Source organism: Megalopta genalis, chromosome 1 (assembly GCF_051020955.1).
Source record: "Megalopta genalis isolate 19385.01 chromosome 1, iyMegGena1_principal, whole genome shotgun sequence".
Lineage (NCBI taxonomy): Eukaryota > Metazoa > Arthropoda > Insecta > Hymenoptera > Halictidae > Megalopta > Megalopta genalis.
This window is the reverse complement of record NC_135013.1, coordinates 43,393,349-43,415,914: the sequence shown is the minus strand read 5'-3', so window position 1 is coordinate 43,415,914 and position 22,566 is coordinate 43,393,349. Positions and strand designations below refer to the sequence as shown.

General features: G+C 31.9%; 1 protein-coding gene and 1 long non-coding RNA gene across 19 annotated transcripts in view; one reads left to right on the top strand and one right to left on the bottom strand.

Moving 5' to 3' along the window:
• Nucleotides 1–22,566, bottom strand: part of LOC117219502 (uncharacterized) — a 326,730-nt gene that overhangs the window by 49,485 nt on the left and 254,679 nt on the right. The window lies entirely within an intron of this gene.
• On the top strand, nucleotides 4,643–6,978 carry LOC143262725 (uncharacterized). Its single transcript, XR_013036423.1, has 4 exons — nucleotides 4,643–4,822; nucleotides 5,403–5,659; nucleotides 6,344–6,525; nucleotides 6,738–6,978. It is a non-coding gene; the product is annotated as an uncharacterized LOC143262725 (long non-coding RNA).

The following is a 22,566-nucleotide window of genomic DNA, read 5'->3' as shown; positions in this document are numbered from 1 at the left end:
AAAACTAAAAGTATGTAAATTCATAGATTTGAAAAATGGGTACCTTCTGAGAACCAGTTTGATTTTTCCAGCAAATTTTTTTTCTTCTATTTCTCACACATTGGACATATAAAATTTGTTTCTTCAACACCACAGTGTTTAATGGCCCATTTATAGAACTAGCAATTTCTATACGCTTTCTTTTAGTACTTTTTTTTTAAATTGTCTTTTCTTCCAAGGTCACATATTTGGAAATAATAACATGTCAAATAGTAAGGAATTTTGTGGATTATTCTGCAATCTTTAATGATATATATAACTAGTAAATTTCAAACTTCATTGAATGTACTATACAATAGTATTTGCGAAAGTAATTATGCACTTATCATTTTTAAGATATTTGTAATATAATTTTCAAAAACTTTTCGCAACGTATTCTACAAATATATTGTTCGCCACGACAGTAGAACAGTGCAGTCAGGCAAATTAACTACGCAAAGTGACGCATGCGCAGCGAATCCCGCACAGCGGCGTGGGCGTCTATCGGGTGAATATTGTAATTCTGAACTACGATGACAACGCGACGCAGAGCTTCTGTCTGATCGTAGTTCAGAATTGCAGAAATGCGTATGTGTCGCCTTGGGTAGTTAATTTCCTTGACTACTCTGCGCTAAACTGATCTGGACACCAACAAGCAGACGAAATAATGAAAGATGCGAGTTGATACGCAACAAAGAAGTGTCGATGCGACGATGGGACGTCTACAACGAAAACAAACTAGGGTCTCATTGTTAGGAGAGATCCTCGTATTAGGCAACTTTACCCTACACTACATCTACGCGTTGATTAGGTCGTCCGTCATACATGCGATACTATTTTTTTTATCAGGTTCGGAAACGAAGTAGTGCCGTCAATTATTCGAGCATATTGAACTTTGTACAAATTGAAAGTATGCAGGAGGATTAAAGAAATAATAGCTTTGATCAACTGCAACTTTTCAATACCTTTTTAGCCCTGACAATAACGTAACTGATTATGCTTGGAATCATCAACAGTTCAATGAATATTTATAATTATTTATTATAATTATTTATATTTATTTATAAATATTTATAATTAGGCCAAGAGGCCTAAATTTTTATTAGACAATGGCTAAAAAATTGTTCTCGAAAATTACAATTGGCTGAAATGATAAAAAAATTAAAAATTATGTCTTCTCAACCTTTTTGTCTAAGCCTATAATGAAAATTTAAAAAATTCGTTTTAAAAATCTCGGCGTCTTGTATGCATACTGAAAATTTTAATGAAATCGGTTAACAAAAACTCGAGATTTCTTGTAGTTATCGGTCAAAAATTGTGAGAAACTACGATTTTTATTCTGCATGTTATGCATGTCAGCAGAAATTAAATTATTTAATTATCTCTATTCTTTTATCCAAATATTTTCTGTAAGAATACTAAACTATGATTCATTTTGTGACACGCATTGATAACTATCCTATCTGCTAATAAAGATTATTTTATTACATTCTGTATTAAAAAATGGTAATCATAGTTTCTATCATAGTTGACATATAAACAGTTTTCATAATCGAGGTTCTAACGTAAACCGAATGTTCTATAGAGCAGTATTTGAATATATTTACGTGAATACTGAAAATAACTTTATCCCATGTTTTCATTTAATTTTTACGAACAGTACATATAAATGAATTAATTACATGGATGTAAAACTTAAATACGAATTACAACAACAACCATCGTAATTCAGCCATTTAACGTTTCACGCTGGCTTTCATGGTTGTATAATTACAAATAATAATTCCATCAACTTTGTACAGTATGCATTGCAGTGATTGTTATACACATTGCTGCTAGATGTACAAACATACAAGTAATTATCTGTTATAATATGAGTAATATATAACCACACGAGAAACAGTACAAATTCAAGCTCGATTGATTAATGTAGGAGAAGAAAAATTTTCGGAATTCCCACATTTATCTTACAAATCAAAGTAGCCTTGAGATTCTTTTTTAAATGCAACTGCACAATACTTTTCTTAGAATTTGTCATCGTGCAGTGTTCTTACACAAATGTTTGATTACCATGTGTTGTAGGCGTGTAAAATATACATCGTAGTTCTTGTGAATTTCCTAGCCCGTAGTTTCTTTACCTAGGAAACAATATTGTTGTCGCAATCGTAAAAAGTGGAATGCGTTCGAAGCGGAACACCTAACTTGATCGTCCAAAATTTTATTTCTCATTAAAAGGAATATTTTCATCAGAAATTGTGACATTGGTAGGGATATACAATATAATTAGTAATTCATTCTCTGACTTCTTAAAATCTATGTCGTACTTGTATTGGTATATCATTCATTTGTCAGATATGGTTTTTTAAAATATAAATGCGTCGCCTCGCTAGATGTGTCAGTAAATTCAAAATAATAAGCATTCAAATGATAATTAATAAGTTACAATTGAAATTATACTTTTAAGAGTAGGAAATAAATTTTATCATTTTAAATAATTTATTTTTAATCTGTACAAATAATAAGTAATTATCTTTGTCTTTCATTTAAACTTCCAAATAACTATTAATGTTTTATGTAAATATTCATTTAAACGAACATTCACGTAAATCATGTCGAACTTTGTATATACGTTATTAAATTTGCAATAATATTAATTGTTACTTATTGAACTGTTCTGCATATTCTACGCAGTTCCATCATTACAATTGGTTCCAAGAATTCCGAATTCGGAAATTACGGAAACTGAAATTTTGTGGAATATACGTATGTAGAATAGTTCAGTTAATATCGTTGCAAATTTAATAACGTATATATTTATAAATTAAGTTGTTTCATTCTTGCATTGTTTTTTTTCAAAAATTTTATAAGAACCCCTCTAGCCTGGATATCTTGATTCTCACTTTTTGCACGAGATAGCATTTGTTTAATTTGAATCTAAATATCTTGCCGATAATTACGCATGGTACACAATAATGGCACGAAGGTGAATTTTCAGTTTTCCTATTAAGACAAAAATCTTCCCCATTTCCGAAGGGTGAAGTTGACATGAGAAATAGTTCGATCTGCAAGGGTCGATGTACGATGCCCCTCAGAATGAATTTGGACAGCGAGGAAATATTGTATTATTTATCAAGGTGTCCTCCATTCGAGTACCAGTGTGGCTTCAGTACCAGTGTGGCAAACTACAGAAACATGTAAAGAAAGCACGTTTTAGATTGTATCACAAGATTTTTCCCCGATTTTTTTACAAAAATTGCAACGTGCATTTATTTTCGACTTCAAAGTACAATTGATGTATTCGTAATTGAATAGTGGAACGTGAAATGAAATTAAATAAGCTGTAGTTTTCATAAAATATCGATATAACAAATTTCTTAAATATGAATTCTTTCAAATTGTAAATTTAAACGAATCTTTTTATTAACAATGAAATACACCGGCCTGACTTGGAACGTAACACAATATTGACTTCATCATTGATTTTAACAATGTTTTTTTTATAATAATTCAATAGCATCATCTGGAACATATTAATGCTTATAAAATTTGTTATTACGAATGCCTCGATTCATATAATAACAAATTTTATATATGTATGTATTATATTTATACGTCTACCCATGTCTATATGTATATATTTATTTCATATTTATATTATTTTCATACTTCCGAAATTTGTTTTGCTTTCCTCTTTATGCTGTTTTATTTTCTATATTTATAATCGAACTAAAAATATAACATAAAATAAAACATATAATTTCCTATTTCTATCGGTAATGAAAATTAACAGTATTATTATAAATTTCGCGTGAATCATACCATTATCTGTAATAGTAATTTATATTACAGCAACACGCGGATATTTATCCTCACATTGGTGTCACCATTTTTAACGAGATATTGCATGCTCCTAAATCAGTTCATCATGTTTATCAGCCCGCATGTTCTCAGTTTCATCGAAAGTAGTCCACCGGAATTCACTCGCGTGTGTAATAAGATTATGTATTTCAGTGACGGTTCTCTAATCGATGGATCGAACGTGACGAAGAAGTTTCGTGTCCGGCACGTTCCCCGGACTTAACACCACTTATCTTCGGAGGAGGAAATGAGAAAATGATGCTTATCGTGACTCGGCAACGATGCGATGGCCAGAGACAATCGAAGCATATCGGGGCCTATTATCGCAAGTCTATAACAAGCCTGAGATGGTTATTTAAGTTAAATTAATCGTATACCATTATCAAAACGTTCGGTAAACACTGAAATTAATTTGCGAACTAAACAATTCGATGTTCTTTTTGCTTCTGATCTCTTTAGGCAATACGCAAATATAAAATTAATCCGAAAAATTAATTACATTAGTTTTACTTTCAATCTTTTTAGAAAATACGCAACTATAAAATAGATTCGACAAGAAAAAGTTCTATTCTTTAGTGCAACGTAGTATATACATTATCTACAGCTTTGTTCAAGATTTAAAATTTTTCCTGGCTTGGGATGAACAATCAATGAGAATACTCGCATATCATGCATTAGGTGAAATAATATTTTGTTTTTGTTGCAGCTAGATTTATTATGAAACCTTGTAATTGATTTTTCCCTTCTTCTATGAAGCCAACTAGAATATTCATAAACTATTTGAGCAATTGTTTAAAAGGAATACAACTTATGCCAGATGGGAATAATCGTAAAAACAGTATCCATAGTTTCATCACAAACTGTTTTAATCTAAACAAAAATTTCCAATTACATTATGAGAACAGTTCGTTACTTTAAACTTCAAATATATTACCCAACTACTAAGGTAATTGCTGAATTAGATGAAAATATTATTTAATTAATTACATGAAAATATCTTTTCTCTTTTAATAACTGTACTAAGTCGAAATAATGGAAAAACATTTTCAAATTGTTCTAGCACCTTCACAGTTTTGTATTTGACGGTTATTTTTGTAGAAAAATATGCAAAATATTACTAATTCAATAACACTGTAAAGTGGCACGTCTTTGTAATTTTGTAATAACTTTGTACTACACAACCTATGTACTACGTTGTACAGGATAAATATTGTTCGCAAACATTGAATACTTCAACACGAAACTTCAACACGAAACTTCAATGTGAAACTTCAATGTGAAACTTCAATGTGAAACTTCATGTTCGAATAATTAATGTGTCACTGTTTATTCGCCGAGCTTGCTCGGCTCCAAATCTCGTGATAAATTTTGTAACAAAGTAGGGTGCACTTGCCGATGAAAGTGAAAGATATCAGGAACTGTTATGAAACGCTTCTACTTTTCAGTGAATAATAGAGTTTCGTGTCTCTCATTAGACGAGCAAATTGGGCGTGTAACCGCTCATTAATGAAGCCTTCCTTCTACAGCTTTAGATGTTGGGCGTGATCCATCACACAACCGAAAGTGGTACCCGGAGCTATTAGCTCCTGTGAATTCAGGGTTTTACGAAAAGAAGACTTTTTCTCTTGCGCGCTGCTTAGCTAAACGGATTACCTAAATCCACTGGAGGGATTTTCCGGTGAATGATAGACGCCAAATGGACTTCGACATACGATCAAGATGAATTGGAATATAGAGAAGATCGAATCGCTGTAATTATCCTGCTTGGAGCAACGTAATCAAGGTTTACGGCTGTTCAATATTCAGAGAATATCGACTTGCTATCAAACGTTATAGTAACCGCTTCAGAGAATTTCATTCTCAGAGAACTTATCGCGAATACAGCATCCGGAGAAAATTTTTGTCGCTTTATGAAAAACGCTCATTTTTTTTCTGCAAATATTCAGTGTTCAAATCTACTTTGTTTTTCGAATACTTTAGATTTTTTACATTTATTACTACCATTCATGCACGTTTCTATTTGTTTTCAGCTTAAAAATGAAAAACGATGAAGAGATGGTTACAATTATTAAATTAAAGGAGGTAGATAGGGCGGTAAAAGAGAAGAATTAAAACTGTTATCAATTATTAATTATCAATTATTAAGAATTTTTGAAGAAGAATTGAAGCAGAAGGAGCATATTTTGAAAACTTAATTTAAATTTTATTGTTGTGTTTTACAATTAATATGTTTGTTAAATTGGTAACATATATATAATATTAAATTGAAGTATCCTTATTTCCAAACCAGCTAAGCACAAATATACAGATAGATATAGGGGCAGAATTTTCTCCGCACACTGTATATAGTACGTTTGATTAAGGAATATAATAATGGACGCGAAAGTGACCTATAGCAGAACTTGAAGTTCTCCACAACAGAGAAATAATTCCATGAACGAAACGGTCTTTATGCACGATTGTCTAGAAGCAGAAGCTGCAGTCGCAAGGGTGCAGCGTGGCTATCATGCTGCATCAGTGAAGATTTCGTGAGAACTTATAATCATCGTCCTTCGGTCTGAAATTAACGAAAATCGATTCAAAACCGACGTCGAAAGGTATAAAAGCGAGTACCAGAAGGAGCTGCATAATTCTCCTCCGAGAAGAACGGTGAGTTTTCTAGTACAATTTTTGGCTAAGCTTAGAAAACAATACCCATTGATGACTACGGAACGTCGTACTGGAATCCATTTTTTTTTTACGAAGACTTAATATGTCTCGTACGTGACACGAGAATCGTCAAGTTGTGTTGTTTTTAACAGAAATATTAATTTGGAGCAGAAATATCAATTTTGAGCGTTAATGCAAATGTTTCTGAGCAGATTTCAATTGGATAAACGTAGACAAATAAAAACAGCGGATTTTATGCATTTACGAGAAAAATAAGCTGATGAAGCATAGGCCAATGAAAACAAAATCTTGAAGATTTCAATTTTTATTTTTCACAAAGATCCGCTGTCATCAGAAAATCTATGTTCGTTCTTTTTACGTGGTATAAAGGCGACATTATTTTGATAGCTTGATATCGAACATGTGTACATGTAATAATCCTGTATTTGTTAAATAAACAGTCTAATTTAAAATATAAATAAATAAAGTGTTTTATTATATATAAAATAATTTTTAAAGTTGCACTCTGATATGTCCCTTTCAGTGTCATAATTTTGATTTCAATATCTTTTCGTTACGCAATTGCTCGAATTAGGTAGTGTAAGATCAAGTTAGGTGACTGACCGTGTAGATTCTAGTAACATAGTTGCGTAGCTCCGTTCTGCAGTAGCGCACGCAGTCTCATCCGTAGGAAGATGCCATGGGGAGTGCTTACCTTCGAGATTTATTTCCGGCGAACGCCTATTTTAAAACAAGTTCGTAATGAATCTGTAGAAAGTATCGAATATAAACAGGTAATTGTAGTCACTCGGTTAGTTAAAACGTGCACAAACCGTTTACAGATATTTACACTTTGTATAGGGTTTTGGATTATGTACATGTCACTATGATAGTTTCTTCTAGCAATTTTACTAATGGTTTATATCCTCTTATGGTTTATAATACTGCAAGAAATAATATAACGTTGATCATTTGAAAATAAATCTCCATGGTGCCTTCGACATACTAATATAAGTGCAGGAATCCCAATAATTTTACTTTTGTACATTAATCAATGTGTCGTAAGCAAATCAACGTAGACAATATGCTACAGTTTATGCTATTTACAGAATTGTATTTATTACACGTCATATCACGAGAGACGTGTATTTATATATATTTTCATCATTATCCACGGCTGTTTTTCTCATTTGATTTTCATGAGTGGAACATGTAAATGATACGTATCATTTACATTTCAATCAAATCGTTCTCTGTTTTCTTTTCTCCTTAACTTCGTTTAATCTTGAGTTAAGAAGACTCGTGAATGTCGATGTATTATATTATTATATATTGTATTTATATTATATGTAATTACTAAAATTATTGTTGCGCATGTAAGTTTCAGTTTTATTTACGTATGAATACTTACACATCAGCACATTTCATAATAATAATATCGCTGATAATAATATGCACGTAGTTGATATTAGGCTCGGATGAAAAATCAGTGATATATCTGGAAATCAGATTTTCAATTAAAAATTTCTGTATAATTATTTAACATTTCTTTCATAATTAGGTTAAAACAATCGTGAAAAATACGAGAATCGATAATCATTTTTCATATCCGAGCGTATAAATGACCATAAAGCTCGCGAATAGAATAATAGGTTGAAGGCTCGAATAAATGTAAGAGAATATAGTTTGTTTTACGCTCGATCGAGCGAAGCTTCCATCCGAACCTTTTGTCGTTTCTGATATGCCTTGCAGGCACGTGAGAGAAACGAAAAATTAGTGACAGCACAACCGATTCCTCTAATTCTAATAACTCCAGAAGCGTTTCAGGTGAGACAACAATAAACAGTTTATATTTCTATAATGGTGATACACAATTACGTAAAAGCGTCGGTGGTTGCTGTGCATTATCATCATCTCAACTGGTGTCGATCTTCGATCGCAATTGTGCTACAATTCCCGTGAACGAGAATTTTGTGCCAATGCTATGCGGAAGATGTGCGTGTCATTGAGAGAAAGACAGACTCACATTGGGACGAACTCAACGAGTCGAAGCGAACGATCTAAAGTTTCGTTATAAAATGAAAATACTCGTGAACTTCTGTACAGATTGTCGTTAACCTTGAAGTGGAGACCACTGTTTTAATATCGCTAGCGGTAACGAGACATCAAGTACAGTGAATGGTACAGTAATCCATTCAAATTATTCTAATCAACTGAGTCAAATTATTCGTCGTAATTAACTTTCATAATTATTTATTACTCGCAAAAATATATTAATTTGAACTTTCTTTTCTTCGTTTAAACACCCGGAAAAACGTGTACACTATATATACATATGCGTGTGTTTGTTAGCAACGCTGCAAAAACACTATAAAACAGTAATATTTCTGAAAATTCACTGCAATAAAAATTAATACTAATTGGTCAACTGAATGATTCAACATTTATATTTAACTTATTTGATTAATTTCATTAGCGACACCTAATTTTATGTAAAATGTTATCAATAATCATTGACTCGAAGCGTTATTTTCTCATTATGGACACGAAGTAACTTTTACATTTTTAGCGATATTTAAACAAAAACTTGCATATTCCTATATTTATATTTTTTGTTTGGTTTTAAAATGTCAATAAAAAGGTAAAATGTAGTTTGAGTTTATAATTATTTGCAGTACTGTTGGGATGGCCTCCTTCAGTTGAGACACCCTGTACGTTAAAAAAAAATTTAACAAAATATCATATTTGTGTATATTTTTATATTAGGAATAATTAAAATAATATTTAGCACATTGATTTCAGTAGATTGTAAAATGATGTGCATAATTATAGGATCAAAGTAATTTTTACATTGTTACTAATATTTAAATGAAAACTAAAACAATGTAGAAATTACTTTGAGTCTGTAATTATGAACACCACTGCATATTCTACGGAAGTCAATGAACTAAAAAATATTTTCAAAAACAATAATGTCTATACTTTACTGTCATTAAAACAGATTCGACGTATCGTTGTATCGGCGTAATTGTTATTTAATATTTTTGAAATGTATACCAGTTTCATTGTATTTCGCTGCACATTTTTCGAACTTATTTGATCAGCCTTACTGCGGTGGTTTACATCGTTGAATTTAATTAGAGTTGACTGACTGAGGGACGGCGCTCAATCGAATTTAGTACGTCTATATTCCGATGTTAACGTACGGATTTCCTGTCTCTAGCAGATTCGTGATCTCGTTGAGATTTGGGTCAGGAAGCTATTACTCCGGGAACTTTGAGAGAAGATATATTTAGCCGAAGCATCGTTTCTTCCGAGGCAATATTCTTCCTATAAAAGTCAAATTACAAGTCACGTACGAGTTTATGGTGTTCCTAATGTCGACTCTGCGGTTCTCTAATATCTTATATATGAAGAATATAACAGATTACTTCTTTATTGCGACCAGTTATTATATATTGTGACATTTTATACGAGAGCTTCGTTCTTTCATCGTCACCTGTTCGTCTAGTGCAGTGTTTCTCAACCTTTTTTTAGGTCATGACCCACCTCAACGACTAAATCATCTCAATAGCTCTCCGGAATAATAGTAAACCAAGTTCTTAAATAATTTAACATTAACAGGGGCTCCAAATAAAAGAGACACATACGTAAAATCTGTTTTTAATTTGATTCTCTTGAATGTTTTATGCCACAAAACGACTCTGGAAAATAATATCTATATTAGTGCAATTTTTGAGCTTGATGTGTATTGTAAACAGTCTTTACGCGAGGTATTAATGTAATTAATTCAATTCTGAAATCTTCATAGTTTGTGATATCCAGACGATTTAATTTCTTCACTACTAAATTATTTACAGCACTTTTGATACAAAAATTGGATATTTCGTTTCTGTCTCGTCACAAAGCCATAACGTTGTTCCTTTTATGATGAATAGTGTTTTGATAGACTCATTAGAATGCATATTTCACTTAGTTATATTAAGGCATATTTTATTTAGTTTACACTTACTGTCTCATCTCGTTAGATCGACTCTAACGATACCATTTTTTTTATCCGAATAGGAGATAAAATTTGATAATAATAGATTTTTTAATTTAATGCAATAGATTTTTTAATAGGAATTTAAGTTGTAACATATTTTTCATAGAAATTGTAATTACAATTGGATTTCAATAGGCGGAAATTTAATTATAATAGATTTTAAACAGAAATTTGAGTTGTAATGTATTTCTTATAGAAATTTTAATTAAAATTGGATTTCAATAGGGAGGAATTTAATTATAATAGATTTTAAATAGAAAAAAGTAGAATAGGGATTTCATATAAATTTTAATTATAATAGATTTTTTAATAGAAACTTAAATTAGAACAGAGTTTCAATATAAATTTTTATTATAATACATTTTTATAATAGATATTTATATTGTAAGTTAAAATTTAATAATTACGAGAAATTATTTATAAATTTAGATATAGCTAATTTTAATAAATTAGTTATTGCTAAGATTGCAACATCAATTATTTTCTAACTGCTCCTGAAAGTATTCGAAATTGTCTGGGAAACAGATACTATAGATGCTGGTTCAAACGATTGTAATTTTGAAACGGACATGATGAATGTCGCCAAGCGTGAGCTAGGAATTGACTTATGCTGGTTACATATTATTCTTGAATAATATGTATGATCCGGCAAGCCGGATCCTATATGTACACCCTCTATGCCACGACGCGATACGCGACGGTGATTAGTATTGTGTCACATTAATATTGGAGTCATCTGTCCCGACTATTAATGAAACAATTAACGAAATATAATTCAGGATTATTGCTAAATATTGTACATATTTATGTCATCTTCTACAGCACAACACATTCCTTCGCACGGAAAGCAACAATATCGTTTATTAATACAAATGATATTAAATTGATGTTAAATGGCAAAAACTAAAAGAAATCCAGAAACAAGTATCCTCTATTTTGAATTAAAGATCGTACTCACGAGTATACATTAAAATCGATTAACAATAAGTAAGAGCAATTGCAATAACATCGGATTTTTAATATACTGCTTGAACTTATAATTTTGTCTGTAATTTGTTTACGCTACTGAAATTCCCATTGAAAAACTCGCAATTTAAAAAACAAAAGTAGAATTTTTTTCAACCAATTCCGTAATATCTCAAGAAACGTATTTTTGACCCACTGCTTTTTGAGAGCTGTTTTCAGACCTTCGATATTGACGATGACCGATAAGAAAAATGTGTGACACATCATTGTACGAAGTACAGTTAATTCTCTTTAAATTTCCCTCAGCTTGTCAACAAAAATGGACAATTTGGGATGAGGAAATACGATTATTTGAGTCTTGCACCTCGTGTTTATAATTGTTGACAATCAGCAACTATAAAAATGATCCGCAAGTCTCGAATAATCGTATCTCCTCTTCCTAAATTGTCCATTTTTGTTGACAAGCTGAAGGAAAGTTGGAAAGAATTTATTGTACTATGTCTCATGATAGCTTCATTAAAATCGGATTGTATTATATAATCCGAATATGTTTCCTTGTCAGTGATACACTCGATAGCAAAATTAATACATCGGTAATTTTTGACCGAAAAATTATCAATTTTTCAGTAGCTATAACTTCGTTAGAAGCTATTATAAAATCATGATTTTTTAAAAGATTAAAGCTCGAAGTTTCTACTCTATAATACCATATTCTAATTTTCAATAGTAGTATCCTAAATCCAAGGGCATGTTCGTGATACCTGAAAAGCGCAAAGTATAACTAATCCACTGCATCTTCTTAATTTCATTAGGGCACGCAAAAACGTAAGAATGTTAAATACAATTGATGTCGTACAGCTTTACTTTTCAATTTTAATTCAATTAAATTAAATACTTCGATGTTATAACATTTTTGAGGTTGTCTGCGTGACAGTCAATACAATGGTATAACATTAAATAGAGGATTCTAGGGCTCGGTTTCATTTCTTCTCGGATGACAAATCTTTCTTATTCAGGTCTTACCGTGTGCCTCCCATCTGACACGGATAATAAATGAAAGACATTCCGAGTGACCGAGATAGTAGCAGCGAGGAACTTGTTAAACAGTTCCATATCTATGCAAGTCAACCTAAGTAGCTGAAAGCTGGTACGGCCATCAGTTAGATCCGCTAACGCAAACTTAAGATATCTTTAACTAAAATTTCGGTATAGTTGCACGTCGTACGCGAGCGAATTTAATGGCAGTTTCATTACCATTTTCATGAATTATTTACGGGATCAAAATTGTTTAGAAAGTTCAGGATGTGGAAATCTTCAGTTCATTTAATTCCTAAACGTTGTCGTTATATTATCACAGAACTTTCTACAAATTAATTTATTAACACAATCTTCTTTGAACAATTGCAGTACTACATAATGTTTTACATCAAAATTAATGTGCTTTTCATTAACTATTTATAAAACAATTAATTAATTTATTGTTCGAGTTAATTTCCAAACGTTGTTGCAATATTATCATAAAACTTTTAAAGATTTATTTACTAATGCTTTCTTTTTTGGATAATTGCAGTACTACATAAGATTTTACATAAAAATTAACGTGCTTTTCATTAACTATATACATATAAAGCAATGAATTCTAAAACACTTATCATAAATTAATTGATTTCTTCTATAGGCGAATACTACATTATTTAGACTGTTTTAATATTACTATTATTACTATTATAAGAACAGATGAAAGTAGAAATGGTGAAAGTAAAAAATGTTAAATTATGAAGAATGAAAGGTGAATTAAAAGTTCTGTAAAATGCAATGTAATAAATAATTGTTGGGTACAATTCTTTTATGTAAACCACACTTTAAAGCTTTAAATAAATATGATTTAATAATATTAAATCAATCTAGCAAAAAATAACACCACTTTTGCTTTAAACGGCTCATATGTATATATTCATTACATGTACGAATTTATAATTTTCAATAGACTTTTTATAGATATTTATACGTTAAATATGGGTCTTTGAACCTAATTTTCTCATGTTTAATACAATGATCGAAAAAGATCAATTAAAAACTTTTCACAATTTCAACTGTTACATAAAAATAGGTAAAAAGTACGGAATCAGAAGATCCGTATTTGATGAACAAATTCGAAGCCTGTCGTCATAGCGTTCGTACGTAGTTGAACGAGTACACTTTTCATGTTCATCAGTCACTGTCATCGAAGAACTAATGCCGATTTTGTCATTATAGAATTAAGCTTCGCGACACTACAGCAAGCGTTGCAATTCAACAATCAAGAGGCCCGTTTCAATTGATTGAATTCATTAGTAACTAAATTTAGCATATCATTTGGCTTTTGACACAATCGTGGCATATGTCAGCGAACCGGAAAACACAAAAGCGATCTATATCTGGAAAATTAATTTGTACTCGCAGTACCGAATATTCGTTTCACCGTGCGCTATAATTAATTTGTCTGTAACTAGATTACACGTATCGGATATGCATAGCGACGGGAGCAACTATATTTCAAAGGGTTTAGATAATTGGCTGCGATAATCGGATCTCGTAAATGTATAAAGCGATGGAATTTGTAATACAACTTGTAGAATTACTTCTCTCCATTATATTCATCTGTTCCATTAGTTTAATCGGAGTTTGCATGTAATTGTCTCATCAAATAATTAAAAAGAAACTACAAATGGGTCGAAACGGTAACAGTTCTAGCGGATATTGTCAGCCAAGCGGAAAATGTATGCAGCGGATATGAAAAGCAGTTTGATTAGTGCTACTTGCAACATTCGAGTGAAACTCATCGAGGCACGTGAACACTTGAAGTAATTCAAGCACTGGTGCTAGGTGAACAGTCTTTTCTGTCATTCCTTTCTCAAGTACCGACCGCTTCCACTTTTTCAGATGACTTGATGCACTGCACTTTTCTCCTCGCTACTTTACTTCCGACGCGTTCATATTGCAAACCACCCTTCTCCTTATAAAAACGAAAGCGTTATAGACGTTGTAGGTTGTTCGACTGTATTCGTTAACCGAATTCATTCGCTCTGATGGAACGTTTCTCGGGTAAACGTTATAACAAATTATTGACGCAAATGTGGGAACATCCGCAGATGTAAATTGAACGCGCGAGAATAATGGATGCAAGCTAGTCAAATTTTATTTGAAATGAAGATAAGATAAGAATAGAAGAAAAACAATTCATTTCAAATAATAAATTATTTCCTTATCTTTTTTATTTCCAATATGACAAAAAAAATAATGCTAAATATTTTTTATTTTAAATGAAAATAATTTTTTATTTTCATTTATTTATTTTCATTTATCATTTCAAATAAGAGCAGTTTCACATAATAAATTGTTTCGTTATTCTCTTACTTCAAATATGACGAAAGAAATAATCCTCAAAATAATATGCACTTTTTCTATAAAAAGTTCATCGTTAAAAGATTATCGTTTAGGGTCAATTGACATTGTCGCGAAAGAAGTAATTATGAAATAAAGCAACATGTTATTTGAAGCAATATTTCAAGTAATGTCAATTCAAATGTACCCAGGGCTGTAAGTATTTAACCTAATATCTGACGACATGATTTTGATTCTACCTAGCAACAATTCTTTTAACATTGAATGTAGATTATACATAAATTAATAAAATCATTGATAAGATTAATAAGAAATAGATGATGCATATACATTTTTAACAACATTATTCGAGAAATTGAATAACAAATACATGATGTATACGAATTTTTAATAACCTTATTCAGTTCTTGTATTTCTTAATTGTTCGAAACTTGATTAAAAAAGTAAACTGAAATCGATACAAAGTTTTTAATAAGAAATGAGATGTTACAGGTTGTTACGAGGTGTTGAATGGTTAATTGCTGTTATCATTATGATCGCGCCCTATGTCGTTTACTGAATGTCGGAAACGCAAATCAAAGTAGAAAGCAACCAGCATCGAACGAAGTGTACGCAACAATGTTTTTCATCAACTGTATTTTAATGCCATACAGACTGTCGCAAATATACATGGCACTATTCTTCCTTTAAATTCTGATAAAAATGTTTTACGTCGCTTTGCTAATAGAGAATTCTTGCCCGCGCGGTGTTAACAGTGGAAAATTGAAAATTTATTTCTCGGAGAGCGTAGTTTAAATTCCAACTGGCAGAACGCTCGTCCACGTATACGGGTACATACAGCCAAAAACTCGAGAGCGGTGGCGGTTAGTATTTATAAGCGTTGCGAAAGCATTCTAATTGAAAGCGTACTCCCTTTATAGTGCCGCAAATAAATTGAAAGTAAGCCACTCCGAAGCCAATCGAAGCTGCGAATGGTAACGACAAAATGTGTATAGTGTGTTCATTTGAAAACTTCCAACCTAAATATCTCGAAAACAACGCATTTTTGAGAAAAATTTTGAATTCAAAAATTACTTATTTTTACTCGTCCTTACTCATTTCATTTCATTAAATATCCTTGTAAGATAAAATCTGATTTAAAACATAAGTTTATCCTTTTTTCGTGTAGAATAAAAATTGCAGATAAAAATACAGGTTTCTATTTGAAAAAACAAAGTTATCTTCCAAATGACCTTCGAAGCGATCAAAAAAGAAATAGTTGTATTTCCCTCCGAAATCGAGTAACATTTGTGTTTAACATTTTTTTTGAAAATGTGTTGTTTTCGAGATATTCAGATTTAAAGTTTTCCAATGGACACTCTGCATAGAGGAAGTAATGTAAGTGTATGTACTTTGTTATTTCAATGAGAAAATTTCTTAGTCGCAATTTTTCTATTATTCAAGTTTTCTGTTATACAAGTTTCGAATCAGGATACAATTTATACAAAATATACAAAAATATATTTCACCCTTGAATTTTTTAAATAATTTCTAATACTTTTTAATTGTTTCCTATTTGGACAAGTTCTTTGGGTCGCATTAACACAATCTTCGTACACTGCTTCGATGTGTATCATCCAATTCAGAACATTTCGTAGATAGAGCACAGTTCTTTACAATAGAGGATCAACAAAACTACTTTTAATTGAGAAACCCACTTTTAGCGGTATATGTTCACTAATTTGGTTATAAGAAATAGACTACGTACCATTTTCAAAATTCAACAACTTCTAAATGATGCTAACGTTTGCATCAAACAAATTCACAATTGCACATTTTAGTGTCTTTTAAAGTGGAATCTTCGATTTATCATAATTTCTGAAAATGTAGGAATTTTAAACAAAAATGAGTCACCCTGTATATAAGTTTGCATCCCAGCCCTGTTGTAATTTCTTGTCGGTGACACAAAATTTACGATCGCATTGTGTATGCGAAATATGAAATAGTTAAAATACAGTAGACAGTGTATCTTGTATAAGGGGAATGTGGCTTACACGTATACAACAATAGTAATGATAATTGCGGATCTTTATGGGAAATAAAAATTGTCTTCATCGAATGCGACAGACAAATCAAATAGAAATTTTTTTTTCGTTAATAATTTCAATGAGTTTTAGATTTCACCAACTCATTTTTATTAGAAGTGCATATAATAAGTAGTCTAATAATGATAAATCAGGAATTCGAAATGGTTCGCAGTGTTTAATCTTTTAATAAAATTTCGAAGTATGATTGGGTTGCTTGCTATTTGTTTTGCGCTTTCGAACAGTTAAGAAATTCTTGTGATAATGCATCATAATGTTCTTCATTGAAAAAGTTCAAACATACTTTCGAAATATTGTTATAACGTTCGCTGCAACTATAATGTCTGCACATAAACGGCGATTAAAATTAGGCGATGATCGTAAAGATGGAACGTTTAAAATCTAAAGCGTTTCTATTTAACGATATTCTATTTCATAATGATATGCGATTATTATTCGGAAATAACGCAAAGTGTTTCTGAAATCGTGGTGCAAACGAGAAAGAGAGGAGTGGTTTTACATTTAAAAAAATAACTAAGGAACATAGAATAGAATTTTCCAGGTAGGCTTCGTTTCGGAGATTCTGAGAGTTTTATACGCTTGTGTTATAATTAGACTGTGGATTTTATGCATTTGTGATATAAATGATCAGAGATAATATCAAACTTTAAAGACATTAGGCTTTGAGAACGTTACCGCATTTTTTACAATTTCTTAGAATTATTCATAAAAGAATTTCTATTTAATTTACATTTAACAGAATTTATTTAGAAAATTTTTATTTTATATGATCGTGCAAAATATTATTTCGGATCTTTATCCGCAGTCTAGTTATAATGATTTTTCGAAAGATGAGTCTCGAGATATACCAATAAAACCAATATCTGTCCACAATGCTCAACTGCAAATACCCAAATGTCATTAGTTGGGCGTGATTGGGAGGACGTGGGCAGCTGTTGGGGTCGCCAGTGTATGTCAGCTCTCGTCTTTTGAAAACAAGCTACAGTATTTACAGAATGTTGAAACGGTTATATTTGCCACGGGCAAATTCGTTTATCTGAATTTCGAAATCTGATTACAGTAAACTCTCTTCAATTGTCCTTCAGCTTGTAAATAAAAATGGACAATTTGGGAAGATTAGATACGATTATTTGAGCCTCGTGGCTCGTTTTTAAAGCCGCCGATTGTCAACAACTATAAAAACGAGCCACAAGGTTCGAATAATCGTATTTCCTGTTCCCAAATTGTTCATTTTTGTTTAGAAGCTGAGGGACAATTGAAGAGAGTTCAATGTATCCTGAAAACAAAGTATTACTTGAGATATTTTATGCAATGTTTCCGATTTATTTCTAGCCTGCAAAGTCACAATTTTGGAAATTCTTAATGTGAAATGGAGTTCACTTCGTCCAATTTCATCGATCTTGAAATATGTTCTTACGGTGTTATATTAGTTTCTAATGTATACATAAATGAAAGTACTTTAACTCTTCTATAGTCGAAATTTTTTATAAGTATTAAAATGTTTACGCACTTAGAAATATCAATGATGCATAATCACCACGATTATGATGGGAAAACAACAGAACGTGATATTTTTGCAACATTGTGGCTAAAAATGAAATTAAGATAAAAAATATGGTGAATAGGAATGTAACTGAAACACAAAGGGTTAAGTACCATGTGTTGCATACAAAAATCCGTAATGTACGAGAAATCGTGCGATACGAAAATGGTGGTAGCAAAATTTTTGACGCGTTATAGGAATTCGTAATCTAGGTACTCGTGTTACACGAGAATTTACTATTACGTGGCTAGTGATTAACTCTCAGACGGCGGGCATCCGGTCCATTTGGAGTATAAATATTGTCTGCAGAGAAACTAACATGTCTAGAGTCTAAAAGCTGGATTTCCTATACGCGTCCAACGTGTGCGCCCAACACATTTATACTGATGTAACGGCAAATAACGCTTTTGTTTTCCTATAAGTGATTTTCAAACGTTGCCTCTACGTCCGACATACGCATCTCATGATCGTCTGCTTCGGAAGCAGTCTGGACGCAAACGCATCGTGGTTAATTTCAACGTTTGCATATCAAAATTGCTAATAAGAATTAAGATAAAATTGACTTGTTCTTTACTCAATCTAAAAAATTGCCTGTATGTCTCCTCGTCATTCAGTGAAAGTTTTCTTATTAAAATCCTGCAATAATCCTCTTCATCTCGCTTTTCCTATGTATCTTTAATGTTCTTTCTTTTTCCTTTTGTCAAAATTCTCAACACAACTCCTTCATCATATTCTTCTTTCAAAAAGTTATTTCACGTTCCCTGCGCGCACTGTTCTATCTGATAGATAGTAACATACCGAATGATAAATGCATCGTACGCAAATGATATGCGAAGCATGCGCCTGGTCGCAAGCATCCGACACATCTAGACAATATCTTCTGCGCGCGAACGTCGCGTCTAATCGCAAGCGGCGAACACATGTGTCCAGTCGCGCGCGTTTACGCCTGACGCTTGTAAGAAATCCAACCTTAAAATTGATAAGTAACATTATAAATGATCCTAAGCATACTTATTCATATCTTCGTCAAGAAGGTCTGCTTTCAATCGGAGCTAGGCAAAATGTAATCTGATTAATGATTAACGTTTATGACTAACGTGAAAAATCATGTTCATGATTAATGAATAATTTAAGTAATCAAAACAAATGTAATCGTTGGTCATAATTAACATAGTAATTATTACTCATGTAACGATTAATTTTTCTGATTATGATTAACTAAAAAATTTGGCATTATGTTAATAATAATTCTGAATAGTATAGAAAATCTGAAAGTATTCCATCACTCAACAGAAGACTTTTTTCCCCTCATCCGGACCCAATATAAAGTCATGAGAAGAGACAAATTAATTATTCTTCTGCGATTATTCTTCTATTAGTGATTACGGATTACCAATGTAATTGTGATTACTAATTTATTCTAGTAACGATTAATTGATCAATGATTATGATTACAACGATTATCTCTCGTAATCATTTACGAAAGTAATCACAAAATGGTCGATTATTGCCCAACTCTGCTTTCAATTGTTAAACTGCCCACGAATTATTTATGTTCCTTGAAAACCCATAAGGATCGGGAATTACGCGCGATTGCTCGCAATCTAGACTCGTTCCATTCTAAACACGTTCGACTAGTTAATTCGTCGATTAGTTAATTCGTGGATTAGTTAATTTATCGACTACTTAATTCATCGAAGAAACGGATATCGATCTTGAAACATCGAAAAGTGGAGTCAGTCGGGGCCGTGGTTCGGTGAGGAGAGAGGAACAGCCACAGAAGATCACATAAACGTGAAGACGAGTGTGACATATATAAAAATAGAAAGAAAGGTACATTTGTGAGAGCATTGGACAGAAAACGAGGCAGAGAAGAGAGAGCGAGAGAGAGAGAGAGAGAGAGAGAGAGAGAAGAGGAGAGTGAGCTCGCGATCGGTGAAGATGCAGCTTATCCACGCGGTCAAAGTAAAGAATGAAAAGGCGAAAGGAAAGACGTAGAAGAAGGGAAAGATAAAAAGAGATTGTTGGCAAGTACCGATGGTCACGCGATGTCGGCCCTGTGGAGTAGAGCGAATTGGCAGCCACACTCCCGTGGCTCTCGAGTTCTCCTCGGGTACTGAAAGCACTGCTCCAAGACGCAACAGCCCCCGCCCCCGCACTGCATCACCATATCCGACCATGTCATTACCTTTTCAGATTTTGTTCGCATACGATGTTTGTACGTTCCCGGTGAACCGTCATTTTTCAAGTGTTTGTTAGTCAAGGCGAGGAGAGCAGATTTCGCGAAGAGTCAGCAGAGTTTGGAGAGCCACAAAAAAAATTCATACCATTAGAGCTCGTTGGTCGAATCACATTATATCGATGGTACGTTATAACGTACGTTTGGACTTGTAACTGTGAAAAAACGATTCTGGTAGATTTTCGGTAAATTTTGTTTCATTCCTGTGTGCAGTTTTCGAGAAAATCAATTACGAAAAGAAAACGCATAGTTTCATATCTGATGATGCCTTGTGCTTTGATAGTGACAGACCTGGGCAAACTTCATTTGAAATGAAAATATGAAATAACTATCTGAAATAATTCATTTCGAACTGTCATTTCCGGCGTTGTTATTTACAAATAAAGACAATGCCAAACTATTTGAAATATTAACAATTTGAGATAATGAATTATTTCGTTATTTCTTATTTCGAATATGACAAAAGAAATAATGCTCAAAATAATATGCAACGAAAAGATTTGATTTTAAGAAATAATTACATCAATTTGCTTCAGGAAGAACTCTTTCCTCAACAAGTTCATGCTTAAGAGATTTTTATTTGGATCCGTTTAATATTGTCGTGAATGAAAATAATCGCTTCCCTGGTACGGGAGATGAAAGAAGGTCGTTATTCTTCAGAAAAATGTTTCTTATTATCGGATAATTTTACAATTATCTCAGATAATTATTTCAAATAATTCTAAAATAAAGTAACATGTTACTGAAAATAATATGTCAAATATTGTTATTTCAAAAGTCATCACGGACATGGAAATAATTATGAAATAAAATCACATGTTATTTGAAATAATATTTCAAATAACGTTATTTCAAATGTGCCCAGGTCTGGGCAGTAATAGACAGACTGTGGATTTTATGCATTTATAACACAACTAAGTAGATAAATTGCAAAACTGTAAAATCATATGAAAAATTTAAGAATCCTGTTGCATTGATTTTAGCTTTATTTTTCATTTTGTATAAAAATCCATAGTCTAATAGTAAGTATACATTTGTAATTTGGTATTCTGCGAACTTACCCAAATAAGTAGAAGCTTAATATTGTAAAAACGGAAATATGTTTAAACAATTGGAAAAAGGCACCGAAAATGGACCAACTCTTACAGATATTTTTCAATTTATTTCAAAAGTTAAATATCCAGAAAAGGTCGAACCACGTTGCAATATGTTCTGTGTAGAGAGGATAGAAAAAATTATGCTTTCCCATTTTTTGACTTCAAGTTGAAACCAACAAAATTGACACATACAAACAGAATTTTAAGTGACAAGATCTTGAAAAGTGTACACAATTCTATGATGTGAAAGTTCGTAATTTATCATGGGATGGTTCTTCTGGTCGTCATCCAATGTAATGAAATACATAAACATTATTATTAATGCATAAAACGTCTTCACAGTTAAAAATTAATTTTCTTTACCAAAACTCTTGAAAGATACATATAAGAAATAAGACAGTGTGCAGACTGTTTATTTAGTTCACATAAGTCTGTTAGTAACGTTTATTCACAATTATAAGTCCAAATAGAGGTTGAACAGTATAATCTGTGCTACTGATATAATAAATTAGTTCTTAACTATTTGACCATGTGTTCTATTGTTGATGATCGTAATCAAAAAATGAAATGTGCATATTGTATACGGATTTTGTTCTACTGATCATATTATTTCACCTAAAAATTTCAATTAAATGTCATAAATCTAGCTTTCTAGGATAATCTGTTCGATTATGTATTGCTTC